The sequence below is a fragment of the Ovis aries genome, chromosome 3 (assembly GCF_016772045.2).
Source record: "Ovis aries strain OAR_USU_Benz2616 breed Rambouillet chromosome 3, ARS-UI_Ramb_v3.0, whole genome shotgun sequence".
NCBI classification, from domain to species: Eukaryota; Metazoa; Chordata; class Mammalia; order Artiodactyla; family Bovidae; genus Ovis; species Ovis aries.
In genome coordinates this window covers 197,235,163-197,251,871 of record NC_056056.1, presented here as the reverse complement: position 1 = coordinate 197,251,871, position 16,709 = coordinate 197,235,163, and the positions used below count along the sequence as shown (strand labels likewise).

Genomic DNA, 16,709 nt, shown 5'->3' with positions numbered 1-16,709 from the left:
TTCTTATGTTTGTTTAAATAAAAGAGCTCCAAGCATGTTTACAAACTGAGATGGAAGATGCATGAAGGGAAGCTCAGAAAGCAGGGATGGGTGGAGTGACAAAATGAGATGACACCAACACCCAACAGACTGGACCAAAAATGAAAATAGAGCTGTTATCAAGGAAAGAGAGTAACTTGTTCCTCTCAGTTGGGAGGGAATGAAATATATGAATGGAATTATAGGTAACTATGGATATGGAGAAAGGAGTACAACAAGGCTGAATATTGCTACCCTGTTTGTTTAACTTATATGCAGAGCGCATCATGCAAAATGCTGGGCTAGATGAGTTACAAGCAGGAATCAATTGCAGGAAACAATATCAACAATGATATGCAGATGATACCACTCTAATGGCTGAAAGCAAAGATGAACTAAAAAGATTCTTGATGAAGATGAAAGAGGAGAGTGAAAAGGCCAGCTTAAAACTCAGTGTTAAAAAAAAAAATTATGATCATGGCATCCGGTTTCATCACTTCATGGAGAGTAGAAAGGGAAGAGGTGGAAGCAGTGACAGATTTTCTCTTCTTGGTCTCTAAAATCACTGCAGATGGTGACTGCAACAATAAAATCAGAAGACAATTGTTTCTTGAAAGGAAAGCTATGACAAACCTAGACAGTGTATTAAAAAGCAAATACATCATTTTGCTGGCAAAGGTCCATATAGTCAAAGCTTTGGTCTTTACAGTAGTCATGTGTGGATGTGAAAGTTGGACCTTAAAGAAGGCAGAACACTGAAAAATTAATGCTTTCAAACTGTGGTGCTGAAGAAAACTCTTGAGAGTACCTTGGACAGTAAAGAAATAAAACCAGTCAGTTCTAAAGGAAATAAACCATGAATACTCATTGGAAGGACTGATGCTGAAACTGAAACACCAATGCTTTAGCCACACGATGCAAAGAGTCAACTCATTGGAAAAGCCCCTAATCCTGTGAAAGATTGAAGGCAGAAGGAGAAGAAGGCGATGGAGGATGAGATGGTTGGATGGTGTCACTGATTCAGTGGACATGAACTTGGGCAAACTGGGAAATGGTGAAGGACAGGGAGGCCTGACATGCTGCAGTCCATGGTGTCTCAAAGCCTCGGACATGATTTAGCGACTGAACAGCAACAAATGGATATGGAAGAGAAAAATGTGAAGGTTTCAGTATTCCACATGAAGAGAGAGTCAAAGTGATATACTGAGAATGAAGAGCTTAGAGCTGCATAAACCAGAATATGAATCTTACCTTTGTGTATTTTTGAAGAGTTTATGGAGTTGCTTCCAAATTTCACAGTTGACAGTATAAGCTTTGAAATCAAACATATCTGTCTCTGTCACTTATTACCTGAATCACTTCAGTCAAGTTTTCTTTTTTTTTAAGTTTTATTTATTTATGTACTTTACAATATTGTATTGGTTTTGCCATACATTGACATGAATCCGCCATGGGTGTATATGTGTTCCCCATCCTGAACTCCCCACCCACCTCCCGCCAACAGGAGTAATAAGTATCACGCATTGTACCTTACAGGATAAAGTTCTTATGGGAACTTTCAACAAATGCTACCAGTCAATCTTGTCAACATCATCCTCTTCCTGGTATCTATATTTTTAAGAGTATTTAGAGTATTCAGATTTTTTTCAATGCTAAATTGTAAATATCATAAATTCATGGGAACAATTTCATTTCTAATTAGCTTCACTAAGCTTAAATTCACTTGTCAAAATGTATATAATAAAAGAGCAAATATATATTTGAAAATTGAATAGTGACTTATAGCTTACTTATTAAGCACTTTCAAAATATTATGTGATTAACCTACAAAACAGTCTCTTTAATATTGTTACCAACATGTACAGTTTCCCCCATTTTACGAATTTCCACTTTATAGATGAAGAAATTGATATCCAGTTTGTCTATTCATTCATTCAGTAGATACTTACTAATGGCCTGTTCATGTTAGACACTTCTTTAGGCCCTGAAGCTAGCATACTAAGCAAAAAGAACCATAATCCTGCTTTTATGGAGTTGTAGTCCACTGGAGGTGAGGAGAAATAGGCCCTTACCAAATTATAAATGTAAAATAACAGGTGTCATAACAACTCTGAGAGAAGTGCATGGTTCCATGATAACATAAAATGAAGGACCCAAATCTTTCTCCAGAGTGGGAAAAAGTCTTCCCTGAGGAAGTTATATGTTTGATTGCATATCTAAGATGAGTGAAAATGAACTGGTGAAAGGGAAGATAAGAGAAGAGCTCCGTGGGAAGACAGGAGCTAGGAAATACATAAACTGGATTTAGAAAGTGAGAAGAGAGCCTACTGTGGGCAAGAATTCCTTAGAAAAAATGAAGTAGCCATCATAATCAACAAAAGAGTCTGAAATGCAGTACTTAGATGCAATCTCAAAAACAGAATGATCTCTGTTTGTTTCCAAGGCAAACCATTCAGTATCACAGTAATCCAAATCTATGCCCCTACCAGAAATGCTGAAGAAGCTGAAGCTGAACGGTTCTATGTAGACCTACAAGACCTTCTAGAACTAACACCCAAAAAAGTTGTCCTTTTCATTATAGGGGACTGGAATGCAAAAGTAGGAAGTCAAGAAACACCCGGAGTAACAGGATAATTTGGCCTTGGAATACAGAATGAAGCAGGGCAAAGGCTAATAGAGTTTTACCAAAAGAGCACACTGGTCATAACAAACACCCTCTTCCAACAACACAAGAGAAGACTCTACACATGGACATCACCAAATGGTCAATACCGAAATCAGATTGATTATATTCTTTGCAACCAAAGGTGGAGGAACTCTATACAATCAACAAAAACAAGACCAAAAAAATAAAAAATAAAAAAGATCATGAATTCCTTATCACCAAATTCAGACTGAAATTGAAGAAAGTAGGAAAAACCACTAGAGCATTCAGGTATGACCTAAATCAAATCCCTTATGATTATACAGTGAAAGTGGCAAATAGATTCAAAGGATTAGATCTGATAGAGTGCCTGAAGAAGGAAGCAGGGATCAAGACCATCCCCCAAAAAAGAAATGCAAAAAGTCAAAATGGTTGTCTGAGGAGGCCTTGCAAATAGCTGTGAAAAGAAGAGAAGCCAAAAGCAAAGGAGAAAAGGAAAGATATACCCATTTCAATGCAGAGTTCCAAAGAATAGCAAGGAGAGATAAGAAAGCCTTCTTCAGCGATCAATGCAAGGAAATAGAGGAAAACAATAGAATAGGAAAGACTACAGGTCTCTTCAAGAAAATTAGAGATACCAAGGGAACATTTCATGAAAAGATGGGCTCAATGAAGGACAGAAATGGTATAGACCTAAGAGAAGCAGAAGATATTAAGAAGAGGTGGCAAGAATACACAGAACTGTACAAAAGGATCTTCACAACCCAGATAATCATAATGGTGTGATCACTCACCTAGAGCCAGGAATCCTGGATTGTGAAGTCAAATGGGCCTTAGGAAGCATCACTACGAACAAAGCAAATGGAGGTGGTGGAATCCCAGTTGAGCTATTTCAAGTCCTAAAAGATGATGCTGTGAAAGTGCTGCATTCCATATGCCAGCAAATTTGGAAAACTCAGCAATGACCGCAGGACTGGAAAAGTTCACTTTTAATTTCAATCCCAAAGAAAGGCAATGCCAAAGAATGCATAAACTACCGCACAAATGCACTCATCTCAAACGCAACCCTCTCTAGTATTCTTGACTAAAGAATTTAGAAAAGGCAGAGGAACCAGAGGTCAAATTGCCAACATCCGCTGGATCATGGAAAAGAAAGAGAGTTCCAGAAAAAAATATCTATTTCTGCTTTATTTACTATGCCAGAGCCTTTGACTGTGTGGATCACAATGGGCTGTGGAAAATTCTTCAGAAGATGGGAATTCCAGGCCACCTGATCTGCCTCTTGAGAAATCTGTATGCAGGTCAGGAAGCAACAGTAAGAACAGGACATGGAACAACAGACTGGTTCCAAATAGGGAAAGATGTACGTCAAAGCTGTATATTGTCACCCTACTTATTTAACTTATATGCAGAGTACATCATGAGAAATGCCAGGCTGGATGAAGCACAAGCTGGAATCAAGATTGCTGGCAGAAATATCAATAACCTCAGATATGCAGATGACACCACAATTATGGCAGAAAATGAAGCAAAACTAAAGAGCCTCTTGATGAAATGAAAGAGGAGAGTGAAAAAGTTGGCTTAAAGCTTAACATTCCGAAAACTAAGATCATGGCATCTGGTCCCATCATTTCATGGCAAATCGATGGGAAAACAGTGGAAACAGTAAGATACTTTATTTGGGGGCGCTCCAAAATCACTACAGATGGTGACTGCAGCCATGAAATTAAAAGACGCTTACCCCTTGGAAGGAAAGTTATGACCAACCTAGACAGCATATTAAAAAGCAGAGACATTACTTTGCCAACAAAAGTCCATCTAGTGAATGGGTTTTCCAGTTGTCATGTGTGGATGTGAGAGTTGGACTATAAGGAAAGCTGAGTGCCGAAGAATTGATGCTTTTGAACTGTGGTGTTGGAGAAGACTCTTGAGAGTCCCTTGGACAGCAACAGCAAGGAGATCCAACCAGTCTGTCCTAAGGGAAATCAGTCTTGAATATTCATTGGAAGAATTGATGTTGAAGCTGAAACTCCAATACTTTGGCCACTTGATGTGAAGAACCAACTCATTGGAAAAGATCCTGATACTGGGAAAGATTGAAGGTGGGAGGAGAAGGGGACAACCGAGGATGAGATGGCTGGATAGCATCACTGACTCAGTGGAAATGAGTTTGAGTAAACTCTGGGAGTTGGTGATGGACAAGGAAGCCTGGCATCCTGCAGTCCATGGGGTCACAAAGAGTCAGTCGGGCAGGGCTGAGTGACTGAACTGTACTGAAGAGAGCCAGCGTGCCTGGAGTCCAAGGGAGGAGTGTGTGATGAAAAGATACCTTCAGATGTAACTAGATCATGTTAAGGTCTTATGGTATGGACCTAACAGAAGCAGAAGATATTAAGAAGAGGTGGCAAGAATACACAGAAGAACTATGCAAAAAAGATCTTCACCACCCGGATAATCATGATGGTGTGATTTCTCACCTGAGCCAGACATCCTGGAATGTGAAGTCAAGTGGGCCTTAGAAAGCATCACTACGAACAAAGCTAGTGAAGGTGATGGAATTCCAGTTGAGCTATTTCAAATCCTGAAAGATGATGCTGTGAAAGTGCTGCACTCAATATGCCAGCAAGTTTGGAAAACTCAGCAGTGGCCACAGGACTGGAAAAGGTCAGTTTTCATTCCAATCTCTAAGAAAGGCAATGCCAAAGAATGCTCAAACTACCGCACAATTGCACGCATCTCACATGCTAGTAAAGTAATGCTCAAAATTCTCCAAGCCAGGCTTCAGCAATACATGAACCATGAACTTCCTGATGTTCAAGCTGGTTTTAGAAAAGGCAGAGGAACCAGAGATCAAATTGCCAACATCCGCTGGATCATGGAAAAAGCAGGAGAGTTCCAGAAAAACATCTATTTCTGCTTTATTGACTATGCCAAAGCCTTTGACTGTGTGGATCACAATAAACTGTGGAAAATTCTGAAAGAGATGGGAATACCAGACAACCTGACCTGCCTCTTGAGAAATCTGTATGCAGCTCAGGAAGCAACAGTTAGAACTGGACATGGAACAACAGACTGGTTCCAAATAGGAAAAGGAGTACATCAAGGCTATATATTGTCACCCTGCTTATTTAACTTATATGCAGAGTACGTTATGAGAAACCCTGGGCTGGAAGAAACACAAGCTGAAATCAAGATTGCCCGGAGAAATATCAATAACCTCAGATATGCAGATGACACCACCCTTATGGCAAAAAGTGAAGAGGAGCTAAAAAGCCTCTTGATGAAAGTGAAAGAGGAGAGTGAAAAAGTTGGCTTAAAGCTCAACATTCAGAAAACGAAGATCATGGCATCCGTCCCATCACCTCATGGCAAATAGATGGGGAAACAGTGGAAACAGTGTCAGACTTTGTTTTTTGGGGCTCCAAAATCACTGCAGATGGTGACTGCAGCCATGAAATTAAAAGACACTTACTCCTTGGAAGAAAAGTTATAATCAACCTAGATAGTATATTCAGAAGCAGAGACATTACTTTGCCAACTAAGGTCCGTCTAATCAAGGCTGTGGTTTTTCCTGTGGTCATGTATGGATGTGAGAGTTGGACTGTGAAGAAGGCTGAGCGCCGAAGAATTGATGCTTTTGAACTGTGGTGTTGGAGAAGACTCTTGAGAGTCCCTTGGACTGCAAGGAGATCCAACCAGTCCATTCTGAAGGAGATCAACCCTGGGATTTCTTTGGAAGGAATGATGCTAAAGCTGAAGCTCCAGTACTTTGGCCACCTCATGCGAAGAGTTGACTCATTGGAAAAGTCTCTGATGCTGGGAGGGGCCGGAGGAGAAGGGGACAACCGAGGATGAGATGGCTGGATGGCATCACGGACTCGATGGACGTGAGTCTGAGTGAACTCTGTGAGATGGTGATGGACAGGGAGGCCTGGTGTGCTGCGATTCATGGGGTCGCAAAGAGTCAGATACGACTGAGCGACTGAACTGGACAGAACTGACAGGGCCATGTTAAGCAACTTCGTCTTTATTCTGATAGCAACAGGAAGGCATAAATAATTCTCAGAGAGAATATTTTGAATTGATTTGCATCTTTCAGAGATTACTCTGGTTTCTGAATGAAGCATGGATTTTGGGAAGGAAGTAAAAGTAGATGAGAGATGAGATAAGTTATGGAAGTATTCCAAGGATCAGAGAATGGTAAGTCAGCCTTAGAAGGTGGTGGTGGTGGTTATTGTTTCATTGCTCAGTCATGTCTGACTCTTTGTGAACCCGTAGATTGTAGCCCGCCAAGGTGCTCTGTCCATGGGGTTCTCCAGGCAAGAATACTGAAGTGGGTTACCATTTTGTTCTTCAGGGGATCTTCCCCACCCAGGGATCAAAGCCATGTTGCAGGCAGATTCTTTACTGCTGAGTCACCAGGGAAGCCCTAGAAGGTGAGTGGTAACATAATGAAGAGAATCAGAACATTTAGACATAAAAATTACAGGACTGAATGGGAAGGAGTAGTGAAAAAGAGTATCGAGGATTACTCCTAGGTCTCTGTCTTTTGTAAGTAAAGGGATAAAAGTAACATTCCCTAAGATGGGGCACACTGGGAGATACATAAATAATAGAAGAACAAGAACTATGCAGTTTAGAGTTTGTATGTTGGCTTTGAGGTGTGCTTGAGATGACCAAAGGTGTTCAAGAAAGGTATCTAAGCTGAAGACCCCAACATGGAAATCATCCAGTGAAGGATGGGAATTAAGTCAAGGGTGCAAATAAATTTGCTTAGGGAGAGGTCTTAAGATAAGAAAAGAACCCTTCATATTTATTTATTTATTTTTAGAACCCTTCATATTTAGACTCAAAATCCCTTATTCTTTTTTTTTCCCACAAGATAATGAATAATTTTATTCTCAATGAGTATTTTTTGGTTATACTTTGGAATTGTAAGTACACATTATTATTTTTTTTCAGTCAGATGCCTATTGACTAGAATTATAAAACTCTAAGAACTTTTAAATAATTTTTATTGGAGTATAGTTGCTTTATGATATTGTGTTAGTTTCTGCTGTACAGCAAGGTGAATCAGCAATATGTATACAGATGGCCCCTCTTTTTTGGATTTCCCTCTCATTTAGGTGGTGACAGAGCACCTGTTATAATTCCCTGTACTCTACAGTAGGTTCTCATTAGCTACTTACTTAATACATGCTAGTGTATATATGTCAGTCTCCCATTTCATCCCACCCCTCCTTCCCTCCATGGTGTCTATATGTCCATTCTCAGAAAGAGAAACATATCATATATATCTTAAGTAATTAATTAATACCATGACTATATGGCTTTCCCAATGGCTCAGTGGGTAAAGAATCCGCCTGCAGTGCAGGAGACACAGGAGACATGGATTTGATCCCTGGGTTGGGAATATCCCTTGGAGGAGAAAATGGCAACCCACTTCAGTATTCTTGCCTGAAAAATCCCATTAACAGAAGAGCCTGGCAGGCTATGGTCCAAAGGGTCGCAGAGAGTCAGACACAACTGAGCGACTAAGTACACATGCATGACTATGTAGGCATTTCCCAGCATCGTTGTGCAAGTCCATAACTATCCATCAGGAAATATCTTAACAGTTCCTTAGTCTGTTTGGGCCTAGGTCTCATTCTTATTCCTTTTGGTTCATGGCTGAACCAGTGCCCCAATCCAGATAAGTAAATTACACTACTCACTATTATATGTCTCTATTGACCCATTGAGAATGGAATAAAATTAAAAATGCACCCAAATAAGTCTTGTGCATATTATATGAGCATAGATGATAATAGCTAGTCAAAAGATTAGAAGGCCTTGATAGAAATATTGGCCTAGTATTCTGGATGTTTAGAATCTAGTTTTGGTATCAACCAGTGAATGACTTCAGGAAGATAGCCCAAACTCTAGTTTCAGTTTCTTCATTTATACAGCCAGGAGGTTAAATAAATCTCCAGGTTTCATTGAATTCTAATATTCTATAATCATGTGAACAATTTTGAAAAAACATGAATTATTCAGTAGATAGAGGTTGACAATCATCTTAAAGAAGACTTATTCACCTCTTTTCCTAGAAAAAAATTTCTTCTGTCATGTCTGATTGTTTTTAGTGTTAGAAAAATAGCGAGGATGTTCATATTGACATTTTCCTTCCAAGCTGATGCTGAGTGTGTCATCAGATACAAAACCTGTTGGAAAAACAGTTCTGTACTTCTGATGGTTTTCTAATTCCAACCTGACATTGGTGCTTTTAAGCTGAATAGCCTCATGGCATTCTGCATGAATTCTTACTGTGTTTTCTGAAGTCTGACATTTCTGTTACACTTAAATTTGATCTCAGATTTCTTTCTTTTCAGTTTACTCCAAGTTGCTTTTTTTTAAAGGTCAACATTTGTTACATTGCATTTGGCTTTCACCCATCACTTCAGAAGTTTTTGAAGTAAGCTATTGACCCTATACCATTTTTCAAAGTAGAAAAAGATTAGAAAAAGAAAGTAAGAAGTAGAAATAACAAAGTAACAAGCCAAGTGGGAAGAAGTTGAAAGATACATTTTTCTGTTTAAATTTCACTTCATAATTCCAATGGTCCTATTGAAGCTTGTCTGAATCCATTGTGATATTCCTATAGCCCTCTGAAATGAGAGGAATTATACATGTTTGAGGAGGAATGACAGTTCCTAAGTCTGATGTTGGTCAGATGACTTTGAAGCCAATTTTTCGTTCATGGGAGACATAGGCTGACATGCTGCTGTCTTAGAAGCAGGGCACTGGTGCTGATTCTTTGACCAAAACTACGTGGTACAGCCAAAGTTTTCAGAGTCTACAGTCTACAGTCCTAGAGGTCGACGGCCCTCAAGATGTTTCCAGCGATGTCACAAGGTCAAAATTGTTTCCAAAGTAGTTCCAGGCATCATTGCTTTTTGTCATACTCATTTACTCATGAGTGTATAGTGGGGTTTTCCAGAGACACATGATACGCAGTATTACAACAGAGTTAATGCCAAAGCAGATAGGAGAATTCAGCTGTTTTCTGTTAAGCCAGACATTAGAGACAAAAATGTTAAACCGTATAATTCTTCTCACTATTTTCTTTGTGAAAATAAGGCCATATATTTTAGAAACATATTGTTTATGTTAACATGTAATGAACTTATTAATGTCACTTAAAATGAACTGATAAATATTTCTTAAATGTCTTGGTTGTATTTTCGATTGATAATTATTGATAGATAGAGCCTTTCCAGGTGACTCCCCAGTAAAGAATCTTCCTACCAAAACTCAGGAGTCACAGGTTCGATCCTTGAGTGGGGACAATCCCCTGGAGAAGGAAATGGCAACCCATTCCAATATTCTTGCCTGGGACATCCAATGGATAGAAGAACCTGGCAGGCTACAGTCCATGCAGTCGCAATGAGTCAGACACGACTGAGCTTGAACACCTGCCTGCATAACCCACATAAACAAAAACTCTTTGGAATCGTCTATAATTTTTAAAATTATTTAAAAGGATTTAAAAGGTTCGAAAGGAAACTGAAAAACTTCTACTCTACAGCAGTTTCTAACCATTGGTCAGTTTCTGCTTCTCCCTTGAGCCAAAGAATTACATGAATACTTGATACGCTTCCTTTCCTACCCATGTAAAGACTGCAATTCCAACTTAATTTTCTGCTTGACTTTCAACTTTGTGTTTACCCTATAGTATTGGCAAAATATAGAATTGATATCTCACTGCACTGAAGTTTCTTTGAATAATGTTTGTCTTGAATTTGCTTTCATTTTACTTGATGTTTTCACATTTTGAGGTTTTTCAGCCATATTTCTTAGATTCCTTTTATCAACTTTTACAGTCAGTCTGCAAGGAGTATTTTTTTCTTTGTATCCATATGTCCTCATTAGACAACAAGCTATTTTTAGGTAAAATCCCTTAACAATTACTGTAGCAAGTTTTATATTAGGTATGGTATCTCGTCCTTTTAGAAATCCAAAAGATGCAATTGTTAGCTTGGTTCAAAAGCAACTAAACCCTGAATATATAGAATCACTGTTCAGGAAACTCATATAAAACTGAATAGTAAGCCAGTCTTAATATTTTTGCTTTTGACCATAATTGTAGGGTTTGGGGTTTTGTTTTGTTTTGTTTTCCGCTCTCTCTCTCTCTTCTCTTCGGACATACTTGGGAAGCTAAATTAGATAGCATAAAGTTAATTAAATGGACATTTTAAAATTATCAATAACCTTAAATAAGAGATTATTTCACATGGGCTCTTTTTATTTCTAATTTTTAAATGGTTCATAATAAATGAAAATTTGTTTCACTTACCTGGTCTCTTCCCCAACAAGTAATGAATTTTACTGATCTTATATCTTTTTAATACCTTAAAATGGATAGATCTCCATTTATTACATTTTAAATTATCTATTTTCTGATTGATTATGAGGAAAGGAAAGGAAAGTGAAGTCGCTCAGTCATGTCTAACTCTTTGCAACCCCATGGCCTGTAGCCTACCAGGCATCTCCATCCATGGGATTTTCCAAGCAAGGGCACTGGAGTGGGTTGCCATTTCCTTCTCCAGGGGATCTTCCCGACCCACGGATCAAACCTGGGTCTCCCACATTGTAAGCAGATGCTTTACCCTCTGAGCCACCAGATTATAAGGAAGTTTATGATAAATATAAAGGAACGAGGATTTAATTGACATCAGCCTGATGAATCCTTCTACTGAGACTTTTCTTTACTCCTGAGATTCAAGGTGTTATGTCCATGCCTACAGACATTAGTAATCCTAAGAGGTTAGCAGGATCACTAGAGAGTGGCTCTAGTTTATTATCAGCAAAAATTATACTTAGTTTTCAAGCAAACCAGGTCATTGGAAATTACAATAACCTGACTTGTGGAAAATTCAAAATAGATTGCAGTTCTTCTGATACATATGACATTTCAGCATGTAAATATCACACCACAGTCAGAGAACTAATATGAGTAGCCCTCACCTCATTGAGGAGCGAGTTACTGAGCATGAAATGCCAATAGCTATATCCCCAAAGAATGTTTAAATAGTTTCAGACAACATCACAGGGAAGAAAGGCCAGGATTTGTGGAACATATTTGTCCATTGATCTGTGGCTGAGTTCATGGCCCTGAAAAGATATTAAGCACAAATTCTCCAGGGGTAGAGATCCCTATCTGGGCCTTAAAAGAATATTCTAAATCAAGTACAAAATATGAGGCTTGTTCTTTCACTCTACAAGGTGTGCTCTTAAAAGAATGCAAGATTTGGATCTTTCTAGTGGTAATAAATTTGCAATTATTTCTTTTCAATTATTATTTTTTCATAATTAATTGAATGAGACTTACTTTTAAAATTACTGTTTTTTAGTAACCAATAAAAGTATCATATGGAAAGTTTAAAAATCTTCAAAAATTAAGCTTTAAAAAAGAAAACTAAAGTCATCCATGACATTTCCATCTAGAAATTTGGTATTCATATTTTGATCCTTCCTTTCCATCTTTTTTGTTAAGCGTATGGAAAAATTCACACATGTTTCATAATATTCTCATATTATTTAATATTATTTTAGTATTTGAATGACTGTGTATTTTATCATAGAGTCACAGCATATTTAACTTAACTGCTTATTTTTAGATATTTACATTATTTCCAGTTTTGTTTGCATATATATATCTTCACACACATCTTTGATTATTTCTGTAGGATAAATTCCCAAAGTAGAATTGCTTGGTCAAAGAATAAGCACATTTTAAAGATTCTTTTTATACATGTTGCTATATATTGCCAGCAATGTATAAAAGAGCCCCATTTTCCAGGAACTTCACCAACGCTTCCAGCCTCTCTTTTAATGTAGCCAACTCTTCCTAATATAGTCAGATTCAGGTTATATTTGGATATGCTTTAATGTCGTTAGGCCTTAGTCACATCTCAGGATGTCATGTGGTTCATTTCTTGGCAGTTTCTCTTCCAATTTCTTCCTGAACTTCAAGCACCAGTAATGAATAAACAGAGACATCTTTTTCTATAAAAATGCAAAAACATTCTTCCCAACATTTGTGTGTATTAATGCAAATACATAATATTCCTTTTGGACTATTCTATAAAGATATCACAAGTTTTTTGTTCTACTGTTCCTAAAGAGCCTGAAAAAAAAAATCTTTCTCTTCCATCACCATCGGATTTGTTTTTGTCTTACTGTTTTGACTGTGGTGGGGGGAAAATCTGGGATTTGTATGAGTACTGTTTGTGGAATTGAACCTTTTGCTACCAGTATATAAATTATTTCAGAGCACAAAAAGCATAGTATGATTTTCCTCATTATTATTATTGTGACTAATGCTTTTATTTTATTTTTCTGACCATGCCACATGGCACATGGGATATTAGCTCCCTGACCACAGGGATCGAATCCATGCCCCCCACCCACGGCTGTCCCAGCAGTGCAAGCATGGAGTCCTAACCACTGGACTGCCAGGGAATTCCTATGATCAGTGCATTTTTATTAATCATCAAACACATATGGAGAGTGGTCCTGAATTCTGGAAATAAAAAAAGAGGATAGAACAATCCTTAGCTACAGTATATTCACTAGTTGAGGAATGAGGACACATATTAATAAAAGGATAAATTCTTTCATGCACTGTCATACCCAATTGCCCAGTGGAGGAAACCACTCAATGCCCTGAGAGTTGAGAAAAGTGATTGCTAAAGACTGGCATAATGGCCTTCAAGGGAATATGATCTGCAGTTTGAAGGAAAACTAGAAGTTTAAGAAGAGAGGGTGTTCCAAGCAGAGGTTACAGTGCTTACAAAGATGAGAATGAACGTAGCATGTTCAAAGTAAAAACAGCATACAGTGAGCCCGGGCAGTGTATTCAGTGTTACAGCAGTACACAACTCTGGAGCGTTTGGCTAGCTTTTAATATGTAAATAAATAGTATAGGCCTGAAAGTTTCTTTGAAAATAGAAAACCATTTACTGTTTTATGGGAAATGAATTTACAAAATAATTCAGGAAATTTTATAAGGTAACGCTATGAAAAATGCTAATACCAGTGTGAGCCAAATATAGCCTAGCATAGATAATTGCAGAAGAAACTGAAAACAAACATAGAGTAATTTTCCCTGGTGGCCCGGGGTAAAGGAATCCGCCTGCCAATCCAGGAGATGCAGAAGACATCGTTCGATCCCTGGATAGGGAAGATGCCCTGAAGGAGGAAATGGCAGCCCACTCCAGCATTCTTACCTGAGAAATCCCATAAACAGAAGAACCTGGCAGGCTATAGTGCAGGGTATCGCAAAAGAATCGGACACAGCTTGGTGACTAAATAACAGCATTGGTCCAAGAGCCATTGGCATAGAAAAATCAACACAACTTGGCAACTGATCAGATGTAAAGATAAGAGACTACTAGAAATTCCACAAACTTTTATTCAGTTATGCTTGGACCGGGGATATAAATGAATGAGCCTACCCTCAACCTTGTGTTTAGAATCCCATAGAAAAAGGGAGTGATTCTAGAAAGCGGCTGAAACAGCTTCACCCGTAAACTGATGCTTGAACTTTGTCTTCTAGGATGAATTGAATTTCACCAGTTAGAAAGGGGGTGGGTGATTAAATGACGAGTCTTCTTAGCAAAGAGGGAGAAAAAATAATCATTAAAATTTCGGACCTACATGACTGGAGAAAGATGATAACACAGACTGTGAGACAGAAGTCTGGCAGTAGTGATGCTTTAGATAGAAAGGTAACTAATTAAATTTAGACATTTCTGAAATATGTAGAGAGTGTCCACCAATCTAGAGATAATGGGGACAGGTAAGTGAACAAAACAGGCAAAATTTTTCTGCTTTCAAGGACCATACATTCTAGTGTTTGGAAATAAGCACATGATTGGAGACACAGTGTTTACCAAAGAGTTTTCTTTTGTTGCAGTGTTTGTTTTCTGTTTTTCCTCCTTTGCTGTCATTAACGTCAGTAAGATGAAATAGGCACACAGGAAAGCAAGGATGACTAGTATCTGACCTAAGTCATCACTTAGGCAACAAAATGTACCGAGTAACTATTCCCTCAAGACTTCAAAGTGTCCTCAAACTGACCTTGATGTCTACAAGCCTCAGAAAAATGGTTTAGTAATTGAGAGCAATAAATTAGAGTCAATCACATTTAGTTAGGAGAAAATAAAGTCTTAGTGTGCTAAAACAAGCTGACCTTCTTCCAGCTTTGAATTTTTATTATATCCTTTCTTCTTTCCATCTGTGCATGATGCTATGCTGAAACCTTCTGACCTTAGTGGTACTCCATGAGATGTGCCTGGACTACAGTCTCAGCAGGTCTTATTGCTAGAATCTTTGTAGGGAAAAAAATTATTGGAAAGATATATGTAGATCAGAAGTAAGGGTTTTGAATGACAAACCTTGGAAGTGAAGTTCTTGTTGCAATTAAAATGCTCAGTTTAAATGAAGAGAAAACATGTAACTTGTTTAAGTACCACATTTCAAACTGCTGTCAAGGACAGTTGGGAAGATACTGAATAGTGCTATTTTTGTCCTTTACACTATGGACTGCTGCCCACCAGGCTCCTCCGTCCATGGTATTTTCCAGGCAAGAGTACTGGAGTGGGTTGCCATTGCCTTCCCCGCCTTTACACTATAGCTGCATGTATTCCTTTCACCCCTAAATAACCAGACATGCTGAAAAGAGACTGGGCATTAGAGGTTAAAGTTTCCTAACCTCCACAGTCTTTAGAGCTCTCACCTGAAAAGCATTCACTTAGTTCCCATGCAAAAAGATTCGAGGGTCTTATTTATTCTTTTCTGTGTTTCTAAGTGAATTGCTCTAAACTGTTCCTTTGAATTTTAAATTGTGCATATTAATTTTTAAGATTTGTTTATTTAAAATAATAAATAAGGTGTTTCTCTCACCAAAACCCTTCTTATATTTATTTATCATGTCAAAGCAGTGTGTGTCAAATTTATATCTAGGCACTTTCTGGGAGCTCTGGCAATGTAGGAGATACAAGAAACTCCAGTTTGATCCTCTGATCAGGAAGATCCCCTGAAGAAGGGAATGGCAACCTGCTCCAGTATTCTTGCCTGGAGAATCCCATAGAGAAAGAAGCCTGGCGGGTTACAGTCCATGGGGTCACAAAAGAGTCAGACACGACTGAGCACGCATGTGCACACTCACACACACAGTTCTACTGACGGAGCAGTGTTAGTTGTTATGAGGAGCACAGTCATCCATCAGTATCATTAGTTCCAGCACCGCTGCAGAAACCAAAATCTAGAAGCTCCAGTCCCTTATATAAAAGAGCATAGTACAGTCCACACTATGTACCCACAGATGAGAACCCTCCAATATGGAGGGTGACTGTAGGATTTCAGATGTGAACTACCTTCATAACTTTAGTTTAGTAGCAAGCTTTTACTGTGTTTGAAAGTGAAAGTGAAGTCGCTCAGTCATGTCCGACTCTTTGCTACCCCATGGACTGTAGCCTACCAGGCTCCTCCGTCTGTGGGATTTTCCAGGCAAGAGTACTGGAGTGGGTTGCCGTTTCCTTCTCCAGGAGATCTTCCCAATCCATGGATCAAACCCAGGTCTCCCGCATTGCGGGCAGACGCTTTACCATCTGAGCCACCAGGGAAGACTCTTTACTGTGTTTAGTTGGTGCTGAACAGGCATATGAAGTTCAAAATGAGTAAGGCATAGTTACATTCAATAACTTAACAGCCTAGAAAGATTTAGCTGTATTGAATTATTTGTGTTTATTTATTGTAAGATACTTTAGATTTCTTGTTTTTTATTATTCTCTGCCCAACGACTCATTTAAATATATTTTATCCCATTTTTAATCATATAAGCCATCAGATCTCCAGCTGGTAATTATTTACTTAAATACACGGCTAAATAATAAGCAAAGATTTTCATGTATTAAAAAAAAATCTTATATATCCTATAATCCGCATATTATAGGCAGAAAAGTTGGCTGGGATCTGACTTAAACTCATGTTTCCAAAATCT

The 16,709-nt window shown here is 38.4% G+C and overlaps 1 protein-coding gene across 18 annotated transcripts in view; it reads left to right on the top strand.

The window, feature by feature from the left end:
- PIK3C2G (phosphatidylinositol-4-phosphate 3-kinase catalytic subunit type 2 gamma) overlaps positions 1-16,709 on the top strand; it is a 668,476-nt gene that overhangs the window by 360,524 nt on the left and 291,243 nt on the right. The gene's annotated exons all lie outside the window — the stretch shown is intronic.